This window comes from Colobus angolensis, unplaced genomic scaffold (assembly GCF_000951035.1).
Source record: "Colobus angolensis palliatus isolate OR3802 unplaced genomic scaffold, Cang.pa_1.0 Scaffold259, whole genome shotgun sequence".
Classification (NCBI taxonomy): Eukaryota; Metazoa; Chordata; class Mammalia; order Primates; family Cercopithecidae; genus Colobus; species Colobus angolensis.
The window spans coordinates 5,508,611-5,517,401 of NW_012115810.1; the positions used below are offsets into that span (position 1 = coordinate 5,508,611).

Genomic DNA, 8,791 nt, shown 5'->3' on the forward strand with positions numbered 1-8,791 from the left:
TTTCTGAGACAGGGTCTCACTTTGTTGCCCAGGCTGGAGTGCAATGGTGTGATCACAGCTTATTGCTGCCCTCACTTAGTGAGCTCAGCTGATCCTCCTATCTCAGACTCCCAAGTAACTGAGACTACAGGCACATGCCACCACACTCAGGTAGTTTTTGTAGAGACAAGGTTTCACCATGTTGCCCAGGTTGGTCTTGAACTCCTTGGCTCAAGCAATCCGCCTACCTCAGCCTTGCAAAGTGCTTAGGATTACAAGTATCAGCCACTGCATCTGATGTCCCCGTTCTTTTAAATTAAAAAAAAATTAATTATATCATTTACTCTTAAATGTTCTTAAATAAAAACTGTACAAAAATATGTAATCAATGAACTGTCATTCCCTCTTCTGTCGCTCTTTCACTCACCTGCTTTAGATAACTAGTTTTTTCCATTTCTGGTTGTCATTCCTCTAGAGGGTTTGTTTGTTTGTTTTGCTTCTTGGTTTTCATTCTGTGTGTGCGCGAAAATATGTTTATCTTCCTATGTAATTATATATTATTCTTATTTCTTTCAAAAAAGACAGCTACTCTATGTACCTTTTTATAGTTTTGATTTATTTGATTTTTGGCTAATATATCCTGGATATATTTTTATCAGTTCTTAGAGATCTTCATTATTTTTTTACAGCTACATAATTTGTGATGTACAGTGTGTGGGTGTCCATAGTTTAACCTACTAATGTAAAAGCATTTATGTATTTTTCCTGTGTTTTGCAATTACAAATAATGCTGCAATTCATCACTTTGTGCATACATATTTTTATACATTTAGAGTTGTATATTCAGGGTAAATTCCAGAAATGGAATTGTTAAATCGAAGGATAAACACTTTTGTAGTTTTGTTTGACATTGCCAAATTCTTCCCTATAGAGATTATAGCATTTTATATCCTGCCAGCAATGGTTAAGTTCCTATTTCCTCACAGCTGCACCAACAGAGTAATTGTCAAACTTTGGAGTTTTTACTGGTCTAAAAGTGAGAAATGTTATGTTAGTGTAGTTTTAATTTGCATTTGCCTCGTGAAAGTGAAGCTGAATGTATTTTCATATGTTTAAGAGCCATTTCATATTATTTTTCTGAATCATCTGTTTAATTTTTTTGCCTGTTTTTCTATTGGGATTTTAGAGTTTTTAATTGGTTATCTAAGAGTTCTTTATATATTAGGAATATTAGCCTATTACTTGTAGTTTATGTTGCAAGTATTTCCTCCCTGCTTATCATTTGTCTTTGGACTTTACTTACGATGTTTTTTGCCATGCAGAAGTTTTTCATTTTTATGTAACAGATTTGTCAATATTTTCTTTTAATGAATCTGGAGTTTGAGTCATATATATAAAGTCTTTCTCAATACCTAAGTTATAAAGAAATTAATATATGTTTTCTTTCACTCTTGGTATCATTTCATACTTTACATTTAGAACTTAGGTCTACTTGGGGTGTATGCATATGTATAGTGTACAAAATTGATCCAGATATATCATTTTCCAAATAGCTATCTAGTTATCCCAACATTATTTATTTGAAAGTCCATTTTTCCTCTAGTCTTCTGAGATAAGCCCTTTACTGCTTACTAAATTTCTAAATCTCTACTTGTCAGTTTTTAGAATCTTATTCTTCCTCACTGGTCTTCTGTCTATTCAGGAGGAGGAGTCAGGAAGCCGTAACACCTCCCTCTCTCCAAAAGTATAAAGTAGATGCTGCTTATATCTGGAAAAACCTTCACTCTGGTTAGCATCACTGGCAACTGTATTTCCATGAGGATTCTAAGGCCCCAGGATTCTGTACAGGATGTGGTGTTGTTTACTTTCTATTTTCATGAAAATTTCATAGTTTTGTCTTCTTCTTTTTACCTTTCCAACTTGGGAGATTTATGGGGAAGAAAAAGACAATATTGGCCATTGTTGAACATCGTTTATGTGGGTGAGATCCATTGGATTTAACAACTAAAACATTACAATTTGTGTGTTTATGCGACTGACTGGTATAAATTAGCTAAAATAAAATCCTTAAATACATTCATGGTTGTTGACACCACTTCCTCTTCAACATTTTTGAAATGTGTACATAAATCCTAATTGTCTCAACTGATTATAAGCAGGCTTATATTCTAAAGCAAAATTATTATTTTGTTGCAACTAGAAAACTATTCTTACATCTTATACAAAAGTTTAGAATGTTTATATGGAAAATGAAATAGTAATGCCTAATGTAAACTTTATACAAAAGTTTAGAATGTTTATATGGAAAATGAAATAATAATGCCTAATATAACATAACAATATGTACACAAAGGAAAAAAGAAGCAAAATGTTTCTGGGATGAAAATGAGGTGAAGAATTTTCAAGTCACGCTAAAGTTTGACAACAGGGTTGTATTCTTGAGCAGCTCCCAAGAGAACTATTCTAAGAGTTGTGGACCAATATTACATACAGTTAGGATTAGTTGTTTTATAAAGGAATTTGTTGATATGATTAAAAATTATATATCCATGAGAAGTGGCCATTAGAGGGAAAAACAACATGCTATCCAAATCTGAAAGGCCATTAGCTTAAGCATCTCTAGTGTTTGGTCTTCATTATATAAATATATCAGGTTATTTACTAAGAATACATAAACTATTTCTGCTAGTTTGACTAATATACTGAGTATTCCTGAGCAGAAAGAGTTCATATTTATTGACTGACCAGGCCTCTGAAAACTTCAGCAGGATGGGACAATTATTATTTTTTGTCTAATTGGTGAAATCATCCCAATAAATAACTGTTGTACCTGATCTCTTATTTTTAAAATTGAGATATTTGTATTTAAACTCATTTTAAAAACATTGCCTCTCTGGGTTCACTTTCAAAAGTATTTGAGGTAGTATCTTCTAGAAAGAATTAATTATTTATGTCCTGTATAGCTACCAATTATTTTCTATCTTAATGTATATCACTCTTGCATGCATTTTTTTTTTAATTTGAAATGGTTCTTTGGGAGAACAAAAGTATTGCAAGGAGCTCCAGTGACCCAAATGAATTATAAAACATTAACCAGTAAGTCAGCAGTTCTGAACATCAACCTTGACAGCTTATGAGTGAAGATAGTAAGGGAGGGCCAGATTTAAAGGATCAATATATTTGACCTGACAAAATCAAGGGATGAGGCATATTGAGGTGTAGTTTAGAACCATGAGTACTATTCTTAGAAAAGCAGGCCTAGACACACTTATAATCTGAAACCTAAGATAAAGAAAAAATTATGAAAGCAGACAGAGAAATGTTTGCTTTACATACCAAAGAACAATAATTTGAAGACCAACATTTTTTCGTCAGGAAACGTAGAGGCCAGAAGACAGTATAAATCATCTTAAAACTTGAAACAATAAATCAGTCATTCCAGAATTCTGTGTCCAGTGGAAGTATCCTTCAGAAATGATGGCAAAATTAAGACAATTTTACAAATGGGAAACTAAGAGAAATTTGTCTCCAGCAGACCTATACTACAAGAAATGATAATGGAAGTTCTTCAAGTGAACAGGAAATGATAGTAAGAGAAAACTTGGATCTTCAGGAGCAAATGAAGAACATCAGAAATGGTAAATATCTGGATAAAAATAAAAGACTATTTTTATCCTCTTAAGTCCTTTAAAATGACCTTTGGGTATTTGAAACAAAATTATAACATTGGAGTTTTGGAGTTTTCAGTGTATGTAGATTAATACGTATTTACATTGTTAATATACAATAAAAGTAATTTATACGACTACTATAAAATACATAAAACTATAACAATGTATGGTATGTGGCAAGGGGGCAGGTGATTAAAGGGACCTATGTGCTTACAGGGTGTATATATTTTACATGAAGAGAAGAGATATAGTGGTCTGCTTGAACTCTGAAAGATTAGAGATGTATATTGTGATCCTTACAGAAATCGCTAAAAATAAAATACAAAGAGGTACAGTTCATGAGCCAATAGAATGGTTAAAATGCCGTACTAAGGAGTATTTAAATTATCTTTCTAAAAAGTAGAAAAGAGGCTGGTCATAGTAGCTCACGCCTGTCATTCCAGCACTTTGGGAGGCTGAGGCGGGTGGATCACTTGAGGTCAGGAGTTTGAGACCAGCCTGGACAACACAGTAAAATCCCATCTCTAGTGAATATACAAAAATTAGCCAGGCATGGTGGTGCATGCCTGTAATCCCAGCTACTCGGGAGGCTGAGGCAGGAGAATCACTTGAACCTGGGAGGCAGAGGTTGCAGTGAGCCGAGGTCACACCACTGCACGCCAGCCTGGGTGACAGAGCAAGACTCGATCTCAAAAAAAAAAAAGAGGAAAGAAAGAACAACAGGAACTACTGCAACAACACATAGAGATAATAGAGCCAAGTAATAAAATTATTAAATGAAATTCAGCGATAACAATAATCACATTAAATATTAAACGTCTAAATACTAAACTGTAAAGGTAGATTGTTAGAGCAGATATAAATGAAAGAACAAACTGTACTTCCTACAAAATATTTATCTTAGGCCTAAAAATACAAATATGTTGGAAGTAAATGAATAGACAAAATTATACCAGGTAAACAGCATAAAAAGAGGAAGCACCTATATTAACATCAGATGAAATCGCTTTTAAGATTGAGAGTATTATCGGAGGTAAAGAGTGATATTTCATCATGATAAAAGGCACAATTTGAGAAAACATAATCACAAATGCCTGTGTAACAGCAACTTAAACATACATGAAGCAAAAATTGAGATCATGGTAGAAGATTTTAACACTTCCTTCTCAGTAATTGATAGAACAACTAAAAAAAATCTGTAAAGACATAGAAGATTTGAACCTATTTGATCTAATGGATACATTTGGAATACTATACCTAAATAACTGCCAAACACATATTTTTTTGTGTGTTCACACGCTATATTCTCAAAGAGACCATATGATAGACAATAAAACAAAACAACAAATGTAAAAGGAATGAAATTATGCAGTTTGTTCTCTTACCACAACGGAATTAAAAATCAATGACAAGATAGGAAAATACCAAATATTTTGAAACTTAACACCCCCACCAAATAAAAAATAGGACAAAGAAGAAAGCAAAAAGGAAATTAGAAAATACTTTGAAGGCAGTGATAATGAAAATACAACAGATCAAAATTTGAGGAATGTAGATAAAGCAGTGCTTAAAGGGTAACATAGCTTCAATTTCTTTCTTTTTTTTTTTTCTTTTTTTTAAATTTGAGATGGAGTCTCTTGCTCTGTTGCCCAGATTGGAATAAAGTGGCACGATCTCAGCTCATTGCAACCTCCCGCCAGGTTCAAGCAATTCTCCTGCTTCCATGCACCACCACACCCGGCTACGTTTTGCATTTTTAGTAGAGATGGGGTTTCGCCATGTTGTCCAGGCTGATCTCAAATTCCTGACCTCAAGGGATCAGCCTGCCTCGGCCGCCCTAAATGCTGGGATTACAGGTGTGAGCCCATTTCAATTTCTTTTTTTTTTTTTTTTTTTTTTTTTCTGAGACAGAGTCTTACTCTGTCGCCCGGGCTGGAGTGCAGTGGCTGGATCTCAGCTCACTGCAAGCTCCGCCTCCCGGGTTCACGCCATTCTCCTGCCTCAGCCACCCGAGTAGCTGGGACTACAGGCGCCCGCCACCTCGCCCGGCTAGTTTTTTTGTACTTTTAGTAGAGACGGGGTTTCACCATGTTAGCCAGGATGGTCTCGATCTCCTGACCTCGTGATCCGCCCGTCCCGGCCTCCCAAAGTGCTGGGATTACAGGCTTGAGCCACGGCGCCCGGCCTCAATTTCTTAAATTAGAAAACAAAGCGCTAAAATTAATGACCTGAGATTTTAAGCAGCTAGACTAGGAAAAGCAAATTGAACCTAAACTAAGTAGAAGGAAGAAGGAATAAAGATAAGAACAGAAATCCAACACCCAAAAAACAGATGAGAGAAAACTGACAAAACCAGTATCTGATTATTTGAAAAGAAAAACAAAATAAACATGTACCTACCTAATGATTGAGATAAAAGAGAACGCAATAGACAAAATTAGACATACATTCATTATATAAACTCAGTAAACTTGGAATAATAGGGAACTTCTTAACCTGAAAAGGGGTATATACTGGAAAACCCCCAATTAATATCATACATAGCAGTGAAAGATGGAATATATTACTCCAAGGATTAGAAACATGGAAAGAATGGGCCGGGCACCGTGGCTCACGCCTATAATCCCAGCAGTTTGGGAGGCCGAGGCAGGCAGATCACGAAGTCAGGAAATCAAGACCACGGTGAAACCCTGTCTCTACTAAAAATACAAAATTTTAGCCAGGCGCGGTGGCGGGCGCCTGTCCTCCCAGCTACTCCGAAGGCTGAGGCAGGAGAATGGCCTGAACCCGGGAGGCGGAGCTTGCAGTGTGCCTAGATCGGGCCACTGCACTCCAGCCTGGGCGACAGAGACTCCGTCTCCAAAAAATAATAAAATAAAATAAAAAAATAAACATGGAAAGAATGACCTAATGACCTCTTTCACCATTTATATTTAACATTGTAACAAATGCTCTAGACATTGCATTAGGGCAAAAGAATAACAGCAATAATGTGTATAAAGATCCTAAAGGACAAAGTAAACAGTCCCTCTGCAAAAGCAGCTACTAGAACAAATGAATGAATTAACAATGTTAAAGAATATAAGGTTAATATAAAGTGAGTTGAATATTTTATATACTAGTAGCAGACAATTGGTATTTTTTTAAAACTTCATCAAAAGAATAATAGGAATAAATATAACAAAATACATCTACAATCTCTACCCAGAAAACTATAAAACACTGATGAGAGAATTTTTGAATGACTGAATTTATTAGATATACCACGTTCATGAATTACAACACTCAAGATTGTTGACATGTTGCTTCTAATGAAATTGATTAATAAAATTAATATAATTTCAATTAAAATTTCAGTAGACCATTTTGAGAGAACATGAAAAGCTGAGGGTAAAATCAATGTGAAAATGCACAAAAGCAAAAAAGCAATAATAGACAATCCTATTTTTAAAATGATAAAATTGGAGAACCTATCCAGATTTCAAGACTTCAAGTTATAATCATAACTATCTGTTATTGGCAAAATGAAAGGCCCGTGGAACAGTGGAACAGAATCAAATCTTAAAATAGGCCTGGCACACACATATATAATTAACTGATTTTCACCAAGGATGCCGAGATAATTTAGTGAGGGAATAGAGTCTTTATTTATTTATTTATTTATTTATTTATTTATTTATTTATTTATTTATGTTTGAAACAGTCACACTCTGTCACCCAGGCTGCAATGCGGTGGCACAGTCTTACATCACTGCAACCTCTGCCTCCTGGGTTCAAGCAATTCTCATGCCTCAGACTCCTGAGTAGCTTGGATTACAGGCATGTGCTGCTATGCCTGGCTAATTTTTGCATTTTTAGTAGAGATGAGGTTTCACCATGTTGGTCAGGCTGGTCTCAAACTCCTGGCCTCAAGTGATCCACCTGGCTTGGCCTTCCAAAGTGCTGGGATTATGGGTGTTAGCCACCATGCCTGGCTGGAGAGTCCTTTCAATAAAATGTTGATATAATTGACTGCCAAAGTGAGGGAGAAATTATTATTAATTCCATCTTATATTGAAGAAAAAAACTCAAAATGAACTATAAACTTTAACCTAAAGCCTCACACTGTAAATCGCTGAGGGAAAAAAAAAAACAAAAACCAGGAGAAAAGTCTTTGCAATCTAGAAATGGGAAAATTATTCTTAGTTTTATTTTTAATTTTTTTTATTATACTTTAAGTTATGGGATACATGTGCAGAACGTGCAGATTTATTACATAAGTATATATGTGCCATGGTGGTTTGCTGCACTCATCAACCCATCATCTAGGTTTTAAGCTCCACGTGCATTAGGTATTTCTCCTAATGCTATCCCTCCCCTTGCCCCCCAACCCCCACCAGGCCCCGGGGTGTGATGTTCCCCTCTCTGTGTCCATGTGTGTTTTGTTTTGTTTTGGTTTGTTTTGTTTTCAGATGGAGTCTTCGCTCTGTTGCCCAGGCTGGAGTGCAGTGGCCCGATCTTGGCTCACTGCAACCTCCGCCTCCCGAATTCAAGCAATTCTCCTCCTGCCTCTGCCTCCTGAGTAGCTGGGATTACAGGCATGTGCCACCACACCCGGCTAATTTTTGTATTTTAGTAGAGACGGGGTTTTGCCGTGTTGGCCAGGCTGGTCTCGAACTCCTGACATCAAGTAATCCACCCACTTTGGCCTCCTAAATGCTGGGATTACCACATCTGGCCTGTTCTTAGTATTTTAAAAGTATGAATCAGCTGGGTATGGTGGCGCATGCCTGTAATCCCAGCACTTTGGAGGCTAAGGTCAGTGGATCACTTGAGCCCAGGAGTTTGAAACCAGCCTGGGCAACATGGTGAAACCCCATCTTTACAAAAAATACAAAAATTTAGCTAGGCGTGGTGGCATGCCTCTGTAGTCCCAGCTACTTGGAAGGCTGAGGTTGGAAGATCCCCTGAGCCAGTGAGGCAGAGATTGCAGTGAGCCCAGATTGTGCCATTGCACTCTAGCCTGGGCAACAGAGCGAGACACTGTCTCAAAAAAAAAAAAAAAAAAAAAGTATTTGAGGTAGTATCTTCTAGAAAGAATTAATTATTTATGTCCTGTATAGCTACCAATTATTTTCTATCTTAATGTATATCACTCTTGC

General features: G+C 36.3%; 1 protein-coding gene across 1 annotated transcript in view; it reads left to right on the forward strand.

Moving 5' to 3' along the window:
• The window catches only part of BAZ2B (bromodomain adjacent to zinc finger domain, 2B), a 426,507-nt gene that overhangs the window by 38,836 nt on the left and 378,880 nt on the right, over positions 1–8,791 (forward strand). Inside the window, exon 3 of the mRNA XM_011947122.1 lies at positions 3,512–3,617. The gene's annotated coding sequence lies outside the window, so the exon portion shown is untranslated. The remainder of the gene's footprint in view (positions 1–3,511; positions 3,618–8,791) is intronic.